Raw genomic sequence first — 12,623 nt, 5'->3', positions numbered from 1 at the left:
TTGCCTTTCTGAATAAAATACATGCTTGGTACTATAAACTTAGCCAACTATCCATAGCTGGAGAGGTAACAGGTCTTACCAGAGAAGATACTACTGACAACAAATGAAGGAGAATTCATAGCATATGTCAATTTAACCTTAAAATTGTATCTTTACATTCCTGGTGTTAGAATCTATGCATCATGCCAGTTAGAAGGGAGGAATCTACAACTATGGCTTCAACCATGTAGTGGTACACTAATCTGTTACTAGAGAAACATCATCAGGGTGTAGGAAACTAGCTTGCCCTATCCTGAAATATTCTATAGTGTCAATTTAGTGTTCGTCAGCTCTTGACCTGCCTTTCCTCTCATCCAGGCTTTCCTGTCATGTAGAATTCACTTTTGATACCTAAGAATAATAACAGTCACTGGACATGAAGCCACCACCACTAGTAGGTAGTTCACCATGCAACAGAGTTTTCTGTCTTCTTAACTACTTGAAAAGGTCTCTGATGTGTGAAACACCTTTTACAATCATCTTTCCCTACCTAACACTGAACAATGCCTATTACCAGATCTAAACCTATTTCAGACATATTTTATTTTATTCTTTTTCCTTTTTTTAAATTAATTTATTCTTGTTACATCTCAATGTTTATCCCATCCCTTGTATCCTCCCATTCCTCCCCCCCCCCATTTTCCAATTATTCCTCTCCCCTATGACTGTTCCTGAGGGGGATTACCTCCCCCTGTATATGCTCATAGGGTATCAAGTCTCTTCTTGGTAACCTGCTGTCCTTCCTCTGAGTGCCACCAGGTCTCCCCCTCCAGGGGACATGGTCAAATGTGAGGCACCATAGTACGTGAGAAAGTCATATCACACTCTCCACTCAACTGTGGAGAATATTCTGACCATTGGCTAGATCTGGGAAGGGGTGTCAATTTATCCCATCTCTGGACTGCTGATGCAGAAACATCCCTAAATGAGTGAAGCCCAGGCTTTTATTAAGATAGTGTGTTTTCTCATGCTCAGTGTCCAGCAGTTCTGCACTAAGTTAGCTACAGTGTTCAATGCATTGTATTTTTCTGTTCCTTAAACATGAGGTAATTTAGACTTAACCATCAAACTTCCAACTGAATAGTGTTTCAATTGCTAGTGAGATGCTGAACTTTTCTGTTAAGGGAAGATTCAGATTTTTTACTGTAGATATTAGAATTTTAATGGATAATGTCTAATTATCTTATCTAAAATGTCCAGCTTTATATCATGAATTCATTTGAACAAGTAGGGGAAGTGTGATAATATGAGAATGTGAAATAAAGCAGTAACAAATTAAACAATGTAAAGGCCAGTCTGTTTCTGAGAAGACAAGTTAAGATGCATTTAATTAAGTTATGGAGTTAGAAGTATAATTTATACCATCCAGTACTCTGTTAAACAGTGGAAAGAGTAAAACAAAAAAAAATCTCACCTTGTCATTTCGATACTTTTCTGTGAAGTACTGTGTATATTGTGAATCAGTTTTATTTCATTTATTTTGTAAATTGAAGTCATAAAGTGGGTCTACTGAAGATTCCTTCAAATCAGACAATGCTGTTAACATGCCCTACATATTTGATTTGTATAAATCCAATGCTATAAAAATAATTACATTCCATCTTCATATATTTCAGTCAGAAGATAATGCTTTAGGCTAGTGGGATAAGTAGTCAATTTTATAGACTTCTCAATTTTCCTGGTTATTATGTATTTTCTATCATTAGCATGTACTACCGCATTAAGTAAAAAAGTTAATTTCCTTTTAAGGGAAGCAGAGATCATAAAGTGCCTTGCTCACTGCTTCTCTGTTAACAGTTGGGAATTCTTCACACCCAGGAATGTTACTAAGAATTGCACAGAGTCCCTTCTTACTCATTTGTGATGATGATGAGTTAGTGTCTGTCTATCTATCAATCAATCTATGTATGTATCTATCTATCATCTACCTATATGTTGATGCCCAACGGCAGGCCAAAAAGATCTATAAATCTATAATGATGTTTTGAGCAGGAGATGTCAAACACATGTTTCTTACTATTGGCACTGACTCAAAGGTTGCTATCTGTCTTTCATGTCCTGAAGAGTAAGGATATTGGAGTATCTCATTGTATACATAAACACTTGCTCAGGTCTCTAGAACTACTATGATAAACTACAAATAGACCAGTGAGAATGGAATAAAATAAAAATCAGAGGAAAAAAAATATTCTAAAGTGTCCTTATAATTTTTGACATTAAATGATGAAATACATAAAATTTCAAGATATTGTAATATAAGTAAGGAATGCAACCAATGGGAGATGACATACATGTGTGAGAGAGCATCAGAAATCATCTCTATGATATTAATGTAAAAATAAAATCATGAAAGTGTGAAAAATATAAGAGTAATTTATTTGCCATATGGAATGAGGACCATGGTGTTTTCTTTCCAAAATTTTATGATAAAAAGTAGAGAAAACTAAATACTCAATGCTTGTAAGTAAGAGTTCTATAGAGGAACAGAGTTCACAGAACAAATATATATTAAAAGAGATTTGTATTAGGACTTACATGATAGGTCAACAATGGCTGTCTTTAATATAAAAAAGTTTTAAATCCAGAAAATTCTCTGTGCGTAAAGCTAGATGTCTCGCTATCACCAGTCTGACCACAAGACCTGTAGATTTTGTATAACTTATTTATCCTAAACAGCTTGCAATAACACTTTCGAAGTATAAGAAATAAGCCTTGTATTATAATTTATTTATATGGGTACATTATAGAGTAAGCAAGTCCTCAATAGTTTCTGCTTCACAAATATGTCTGTAAGATATATTGGGCCAGAAGGCTGAATGAAAGTGATGCTCCAATGTTATAGAGAATTTCGTGTGACTGCTCAAGCAGCAAACTGTCTCTGTCATCTTCTCATTTGGGAAGCTGCTAACCTTCACCTCCTCTGTAATAAGGTAATTAATTTTATTCTTTCTCAAGTCTCTGATGGGGTTAAAGAGCTGGTGGCACTGAGAGGTGATTGCACCATGAAGGCATTGACTCCACCCATGGATTGCCTCACTCAGGAGTTCATATTGAATGAACTATAATAAATTGGCATCTGTTGGAATGGAGTGGTTCCCTGAATACGTGCCTTTGGGTAACATGTTCTGCATGGTCTCTCTGTAGGTTTTGAGGCTACAGTGGTGTGAGCAGCCTCCACTTCTAGGACTGTTTGTCTCACTTCAGGCATAAGCTGTAAAGAAAGTGGCCATAGGCTAAACCCTCTGATACTACAAGCCAAAATGAATCTTTTTTTATTTTAAATGGTTTTGATCTGATGTTTTATCACAGTGACAATAAGTGAGTAACAGAAATTGAAAGTCAATATCATGAAAATCTTCCCTAAATTGATAAAAGAATGTTTTCACATTGAACTCCAATTAGCATTTTTACAGCAATAGTTGAAGTAATTGTAAAATTCCTACAGAAACATGGTAGGGACATGTCGTGGAAAGTGGAAGTTAGTCTTCAAGCATTCATTACTTTCTATAACTATAGAACTTCTAGAAGGAAAAAGATAACCAGAACCTATATGACTTTAGAATAATCTATCATTTCTTGAATATGACGTCAAACAGCAAATAAAAAGTGAAGATTGATAAATTAGAATGTATTAATCATTTAAAAATGTGCACATTGAAGAGACTACCAACAGCCAATGATATATCATGAAAAGTCATTTGTCACATGAGTCGGAGAGTTTAAAATCAAGATTATGTCAAGGAAATTATATCAACAATAAAGAGAAAAATACACTTGGAAGAAAAAAACAAAGAATAATATAAACCTTTCTTCAAAAATTAATACAAAGTACATGGTTATATGCCTAAACCAACTAGTTTTATAAAATATAAATTAAAAACTCAACAAGAGCAAATGGGTCCTAAATGCAGGCAAAAGTGTCAGAGACAGTCCCTGTTGCCACTGTTAGGAATCCCACAAGAAGACCAACCTACACAATCATAACACTATGAAACATAACATAACATATATGAAAAGACCTAGATCAGACCAAGCAGGATCCCTGATTTCTGTTTCAGACTCGGGGAGCCCCTGAAGCGCAGGTTTGTTGGTGTTAGTATAAAGGGAGGTGCCTAATCTCACGGCAAGTTAATATTAAATGTTTGATTGAGACTCCTGTTAGGCTTGTAATTTTCTAAAAGGAAACAGAGAAAGTGTGGAGGGGCAAAAGGGAAAGTGGGGGGAACAATAGGAACAGAGGAGGGAGGAGAAACTGCTCTCAGAATGCTGCCTGTCCTTGGGGTCAATTCCCAATACGGGGATGCATTGGCTAGCCTTAACAGGAGTAGATTTTCTTAGTCTTAGTGAAAGCCAAGGCTGATTGATATTAGTGAACTGCCTCCCCTTTTCTGAAGAGAAAGGAAGGAGGAGTAGGTGGCACGTCGGTGGGAGGGAAGGACTAGGAGGAGAGGAAGAAGGAGAAACTTCTGTCAGATATAAAGTAGATTAGCAAATTTATTTAGTTAAAAGTGGGTCCTCTAGTAAGGGGAGTGGGAGCTGTCTCTGATATGGGCTCTCTTGCCTGCTTTTTGATCACTTCCCCCTGGCGGGACTTCCTTGGCAGGCCACATTGAAAAGGTGACACTCAGTTCTGATGAGAACTGTCCTGAGGTGAGTGGACGCCAGCAGCAGGGCGTTCCCATTTTCTGAGTAACAGGGAGACGGTATGGGGAAAGAGGAAGAGTCAGGCTGGGGAAAGAAGAGGAATGGGGTTATGACCTGGATGAAAAGTAAATAAATAAATAAATAAATTTTTTAAAGTAAAAAATAAATTACAAAGCATGAGCATGAATTAATGAAAATAAATTCTATTCATTAAGTATCTTTGTCTTGATCAGTTAAGCTTCTATTTATATAATATTGAAATGTTATAGCAATTATAAAGATTGACATGATATTGTATCTGTAAATTCATTAACACAAATTGAACTGGTAAGTAGCAATAAATATGTAACTCTCCAGAAAAAAAATTCCAAAAGCTCAATGAGATACCACTTTAATTGCAATAGTATGGTTATAACATACAAATGGAAAGTAGCTAGCATCCACGTAGAAAACTATCAAAGTATTTGTCAATGATCAAAGTATTCATTATAAATGCATATTATATAAAATGTTATGCAAAATATATTATAGACATATTGCAGTTGTATTAATACACAAAATGGAATACATTTCTGATTTAGTATAGATTGATTTGAATCTCAAAATATTATGCTAACTTGACTAATTCAAATATCAGTTAATATATCCCATAATTACACTTATTTGTATCATTATATCTAGGAAATGTCAATTAACAGAGGATGCAGATTTCTATTTTGTTGGATCTCAACTAAATTGGGTAATTAATAATGACATTTATTAGTTATCTTTAATTATATATACATATAAAATTTCATATACTTCTTTCTTTCAACTGAGACCATGAAACATAATTAAATACTGCTAAATTTGTTCCAGAAACATATATTTTTGAAATTTACAATATTTTTCAAGAACCATAAATCCTCTTCAGAACCTGTAGCTCTCCCAGTGAGCACATTCACACTTAATGCTTTCACACAGTCCATTGAGCTGGAACAAGGCTAGTTCTCACTGCTTCTTAACTCTAGAATGGTGATGCATCTTCAGAAGCACTGGCCTAGAACAATGAAGAGGAAGAAACACAGTCTACACAATTAGACATTGTCACTCTTACAAGACACCTGTTGACGCTGCTGCTTCTCACCTTCTCTGTTTCTACAACTATATCTCATCCTTAATCTATATTCTCCCAGGGCTGAGTATACACAGATCTTTTTTTTTTTTTTTTTATCTTTTTTTTTATTATTAATTTATTCTTGTTACATCTCAATGTTTATCCCATCCCTTGTATCCTCCCATTCCTCCCCCCCCCATTTTCCCATTATTCCCCTCCCCTATGACTGTTCCTGAGGGGGATTACGTCCCCCTATATATTCTCATAGGGTATCAAGTCTCTTCTTGGCTACTTGCTGTCCTTCCTCTGAGTGCCACCAGGTCTCCCCCTCCAGGGGACATGGTCAAATGTGAGGCACCAGAGTACATGAGAAAGTCATATCACACTCTCCACTCAACTGTGGAGAATATTCTGACCCTTGGCTAGATCTGGGAAGGAGTTTAAAGTTTACCTCCTGTATTGTCCTTGGCTGGTGCCTTAGTTTGAGCGGGACCCCTGGGCCCAAATCTGCCTATCATATTGTTCTACTTGTAGATTTCTAGGACCCTCTGTATCCTTTTATTTTGCCATTCTCCCATGCGTCTCTCATTTAGAGTCCCAATAGGATGCCTTTCCCTCTGTCCCAGTTTCCTGGTAAGTGAAGGCTTTCGTGGGACATGCCCCTTGGGCTAGTATGCAGATATAAGTGAGTATATACCATTTGATTCTTTCTACTTCTGGGTTAACTCACTCATTATGATCATTTCTAGCTCAATCCATTTATCCACAAATTTCGGGAATTCCTTGTTTTTAATAGCTGAGTAGTATTCCATAGTGTATATGTACCACAGTTTCTTTATCCACTCTTCTACTGAGGGACACTTAGGCTGTTTCCATGTTCTGGCTATTATGAATAATTTAAAGAGGAATTTCATGTTTCAGTCAAGTGTTCCCCTTTCCCCACATCCTCACAGACATGTGATGTCACTTGAGGTTTTGATCTTAGTCATTCTTATAGAGGTAAGATGGAATCTCAAGGTCGTTTTGAGTTGCATTTCCCTTATGACTAATGATGCTGAACATTACTTTAAATGTTTCTCAGACACTCAATATTCCACTGTTGAGAATTCTCTGTTTAGCTTTGTGCCCCATTTTTTAGCTGGGTTATTTGGTTTGGTGGTGTTTAATTTCTTGAGTTCTTTACATATTTTGGATATTAGCCCTCTATCAGATGTAGAGTTGGTTAAGATCTTTTCCTGGTCTGTAGGCTTTCGTTTTATTCTGTTGACAGATTACTTTCCCTTACAGAAGATTTTCAGTCTCATGACTAAAAATTTTTATCTCAGAAATGTTAATGAAGTTGACATACAAACTCACATATGCACATTCGCTCACAGACACAATTTTTATCAGACATTTATAGCTTTGTAACAGTATATTCTTCTCTCTCTAGTTCTTGATTTCTGTTTATTTTCCTGCCTGCTTATTTTTCCTCCCTCCCTCCCTCCCTTCTTTCCTTCCTTCGTTCCTTCCTTCTTTCCTTCTTTCTGTATTTTCTTTCTTGTTTTTCCTTGAGCCAGTCTAATGTAGTCCACATTCGGTTTGAACTTGCTTGTAAACTGAAGATGAAATCAACTGTCTGGCTTTTTCCTCTCCCTCCTTTATGTTGAATATGTAAGTGTGACGAACCATGTCCAATTTCAGCAAGCTTCTGTTCTTCTACACAGGCATTCTATCAACTATGCTTGACAGTAATTCTATATACCAAGTTCTATATTGCCCTTCTGATTGCCCAGTTCACAGCTGGATTTGTGATGACAGTTTAACAAATGTACTATTTTTTCTTAGAGAAAAAAATAGCCTAGATTTATAAAACAATTGAGAAGAAGAAAAAGAAGAAGAAGAAGAAGAAGAAGAAGAAGAAGAAGAAGAAGAAGAAGAAGAAGAAGAAGAAGAAGAAGAAGGACCTTAGTCAACAGATTACCAGAGACTGAAGGTGGAACTAATACATACCTCAGAGATGTGCTTTGTTATTTTTGAAAGAGACATTTGGATTATTATTCTTCTCACTAAATTCATAGTTTGGAAAGTAAAATTTGAACAGTGAAATATAAAAATGAAAGAGACAGGAATGTCTCCAAGAAACAAACATTTGGTAGAGAAAGTCTGGGTTGGCAAATAGAGTCCACATTGGCTCCACATAGGAAAGCTTCCCAGAAACAAAACAAAACAAAAACACCTATGTGATACTTTATTTTGAAACAAAGAATATACAAATACTTCTATTGTTTCTGTCTTCTGAATGTTTATTTTGGATTACTTTGGAGAATTAGGAAAGGGTTGTAAATTCTTTAAGTAGAGATAATAAAGTCAGGAACAAAACAGTAAACAAACAATTTAATATAGTTAACGTATAGCCACTTCTGCAATAGATGTTGATGAAGATAGAATGGGAGGAAGAGAAGAATATAATATCCTTTATTTACCAAAAAACTTGATTCTAGTCATTAATAAGAGGGACATACATGATCTACATGAAAGTAAGACTGAAGCAATTTAGATACATTAAAAACAAATCAATTATTTATAACCCAGAATGAAATTTTGTTTTGCTTACTGCTTGTTTGCATGTTGATGCTGCATTCTTGTACTGATATTTGTTAGGTGAGAAAGGGGAGCAAGATTTTTTCTATTACATGAAAACAAAACAAAAACAATCAAGGGCTGCAGCAATTGCTCAGAGTGGAAGAGTGCTTACTGTCAAATATGGAAACCTAAGTTTGATGTCTAAATCCATGTGATGAAAAAAGAAAATCAGCTTTCACGTGTTGCTTTATGACTTTCAGATGTTCACACACACACACACATACAAACACACACACAAAGACACACATGTACACATGCAAATAACATATATGAAACACTTTTGTAAATGGCTATTCCATCTCAAATGTTTTCTTTACCTCATTAAACTTCTTTTACTGAAATATTATAACTAGAACCATTAATGAAAGTCACATATATAGAACAAAACAAGAACTTGATGCATTACGGTAGTTGTGTATTTCCCACTGAGGTGTATATTTTTTATGTAGACAGAGAGAAGACACCATAGTCTATAACCTGATAAATTAACCCAAATAGTAAATAGTAAAAAGTTTAAGAAATCAATGATTTGAAGTTTGAAGGAGATTCACCTATTGGGGAGGTTTTCAGGTCAGAATTTAATCAGATTGGTTCAGGAAAAGTTACTAAAAATCATTTCGAAGTAGAAAATTCAGTCCCTTTTATCTTTGGGCTGATTGAAGACTGCATTGTTAGATACGATGAGGAATATGCCTGATAGTGCCATTTGAACTCCATTGTTCTGCTGTCTAAGCATTAATTGTCCCTATTGTGGAATGAACAGGAGGAAAATTGTATAATCCAGCTCAAGCTAATTTTTCTACATTTCTTTCTCTCAAAATATGACTCAATAAATATTTATTTGCTCATACCTGGGAACCTCCATATAAAGAAAGCGTAGAAGTCATTACATACAGTCTTTTAAATGTGATATCAGAGAGATAGAGATAAGAAATCAGAATAGGAAAATCAAGTAAGATACAAGGCATTGATTTTTATAAATGAGTAAAAATTATTTTAGTGTTATTGAGTGAATTTTAAATATCTGTTCTCAGAGAAGCCAAAGATGACACTTTCTTTTTAAAAATTAAAAATAACTAAATAAATCTTCACTCTTTGAATTGTTTTGAAAAATCTTTGGATATAAAACCCCAAGGAGTGCTATCTCAAGCATAGCATACTGAAAATTCCTTGCATAATAATGTGCTTAAAGTATGAAATAGGTTCTAAATATGTTGTTAATGTTTTAGTTTTCATATTGCTATATAACCTCCTAAAGTAATATGTATTCCAGTTTATAAATCACACCCATATTGCTTAAGGAAATAAAATAGGTTTGGCAGATACAGAATTATACTTATAAGTTGTTCATTATATTGACAAGCCAGGAAATAAAATATGCTAGCTCCCTTAGAGTTCTGATTCAGAAATGCAATATTTATAGGCTCGCAACCAGCTATGGTAACACCATGTAATGAAAAATAAACAAAAATTGATCTTTCAGTAATTCTGTACAACCAATACTTAATTTATAGTTGACAAGTTGTTATTAATGGTATCGTAGTTGAAAAATAACACATGGAATTCTGACTCTTATATCATAACTGCCTGATCTTCACTTTGGATCAAGTAAAATGACTAATATGTTAATATCATCATGTGTTATTTTTCATATACATTTATTATGGTACAAATGCATAAAACAAACTACATACATCAGGGAAAACCAAGTGACAATCATGAGTTCTATAAATGTTGCATTCATAGTGATTTGGCTACTTGTATTTGTCAAACTAACGTAAACATCTTTCCTGTCTTGGGTGGTCTAAATTTCTGAATGAAATTAATTATCAATCCTATCTCATCTCTATTAACTTAACTCCTACATCTTGATTTAAAAAGATCTTATCCCCTGCCAACTAAATTTGATTGTAAAACTAAACTATCTGGTCTTCAACCTCATTAGAGACTTGAGAAAGAATAAGACTTAAATTACTGAGTGAACTAGCAGTGCAGGTTAGCAGTTACCTCGGTCAGGGAAGAAATAAAGAAAGAAATCGAGGAGTTTCTGAAATTCAATGAAAATGAAGGAACAACATACCCAAATTTGTGGGATACATTGAAAGCAGTGCTAAGAGGAAAATTCATAGCACTTTAAAAAGAAATTGGAAACATCGCACATAAGCATCTTAACAACACAACTGAAAGCCATAGGAAAAAAAAAAAAAAAAGAAGCAGAAACACCCAAAAGGAGTAGACGTCTGGAAATAATCAAACTCAGGGCTGAAATTAACAAATTAGAAACTAAAAAAACAGTCCAAAGAATCAACAAAATCAAGAGCTGGTTCTTTGAGAAAATCAACAAGATAGACAGACCCTTAGCCAAACTAACTAAAAGGCAGAGAGACAGTATTGAAATCAACAAAATCAGAAATGAAAAGGGAAACATGACAACAGACACTGGAGAAATACAAAGAATCATAAGATCCTACTTTGAAGGCATATACGCCACAAAATTTGAAAATCTAAGGGAAATGGACGATTTTCTTGATCAATTTCACTTGCCAAAGTTGAGTGAAGAACAGATAAACAAACTAAATAGTCCCATTTCCCCTATAGAAATAGAAGTAATCATTGATAATTTCCCAACCAAAAAAAAAAAAAAAAAAAAAAAAAAAAAAAAAAGCCCAGGGCCACATGGTTTCAGTGCAGAATTCTACCAGACCTTCAAGGGTGAGCTAATACCGATACTCTTCAAGCTACTCCAAAAGATAGAAATGGATGGAACATTACCAAATTCATTCTATGAGGCCACAGTCACATTAATACTTAAACCTCACAAAGACTCAACAAAGAAAGAGAATTTCAGACCAATTTCTCTTATGAGCAGCTTCCAAAATGAAGAAAATGACTGAGACAGTTTAGTGACTGAACAGTCACTCAACACTCTGTATAACATTGGAGCTTCATCTTTGGCCTTCTAGCCCAATATCTCTACCAGACTTATTCATAAGGCATGAACTATTGAGGACTTGCTTACTCTGTCTTGGCAGAGTCCCCGGTCTGCTCTGCCTGCATCTAAGCTGCCCATTATTAGGCAGAATTCTGTTTGTGGCAAGAATGAGTACATTTTGCCCGGTGGCTGCTTTGCAACATTTGAACCCATCACCACAAGGAGGTTCTTTGATGTTCATCATCTTCTTTGAGGTCAGCTGGATGTTATCAGTAGTTAACTTGTCTTCTTGGCAAGGAAATTTAGGATTATAAAAACATCTTTAAATGCTATACTCTGTGTGTTTCTGAGACTTTTGAAGATCTTATTTAACTATATCTATTTATACCTATATCTAGATATCTATAGATATGACTATATCTATCTGTTAGACTTAGGATATATATTCTTTGCTAGAATCTGAGAAGTATTTGACCTGCCAATGTTTTGTATCAATATACGAAATTCTATTCCAATGACTTAGACATAATCTTTATTATGATTAACAATTACGCCCTTGAGTTAAGGAGTAGGTTCAATCATCTAGGTGTTATTGTTCCTATACAGAGAAAAACCTGGGTAGAATTGAGGGCTGTCTCTCTTTTCCTTTATCTATCATCTGTAGGTAAGGAGACGGGAGCTGATAATGTGTTATTTTTAGAAATTTCTGATGACATACAATATAAATGTTCATTATAAGGTTGTTGAAGTGTGATTTATTAAAAATGTGATCCATGTGTCTGTCTATAAAAAATACACGAAACATAACAGAGCCTCCGTGAAAAGAAAGTGAACCAAAAGGAAAGGTCATAGGGGAAGTGACATTTATATGAACTCTACCTTCTCCACATCTCTTCTTCCACTACACTTCAGTCTTTGGGTATATATGGCTATTTATTTTAATAGTACTGTCCTGAGTGTCCACATACACCACATGCCATGCTCAGCACTGTTATTGAATATTGGCAGTTACTATATGGTACTGTTATTTAATTTTAACTTTATCTTTTTGTCATATTGACTTATTTGACAACTATGAAAAGAAAATTTGATTTTAATTTATAAGCAACACTGCATGATGAAATGTTAACGAGAACATTTAAAATTATAGGATAATGAATTAATATATCATACATTTCCAGATAAAGAAGTAGAACACTTAAATATTTTTAACATTCAAAGTCTACATCCCAAGTATAAAATAAAAGATTATATTATACTATTTTCATATATTTACACTATTATATT

This window comes from Acomys russatus, chromosome 1, assembly GCF_903995435.1.
Source record: "Acomys russatus chromosome 1, mAcoRus1.1, whole genome shotgun sequence".
Taxonomy (NCBI): Eukaryota; Metazoa; Chordata; class Mammalia; order Rodentia; family Muridae; genus Acomys; species Acomys russatus.
Note: the sequence above shows the minus strand (reverse complement) of the source record.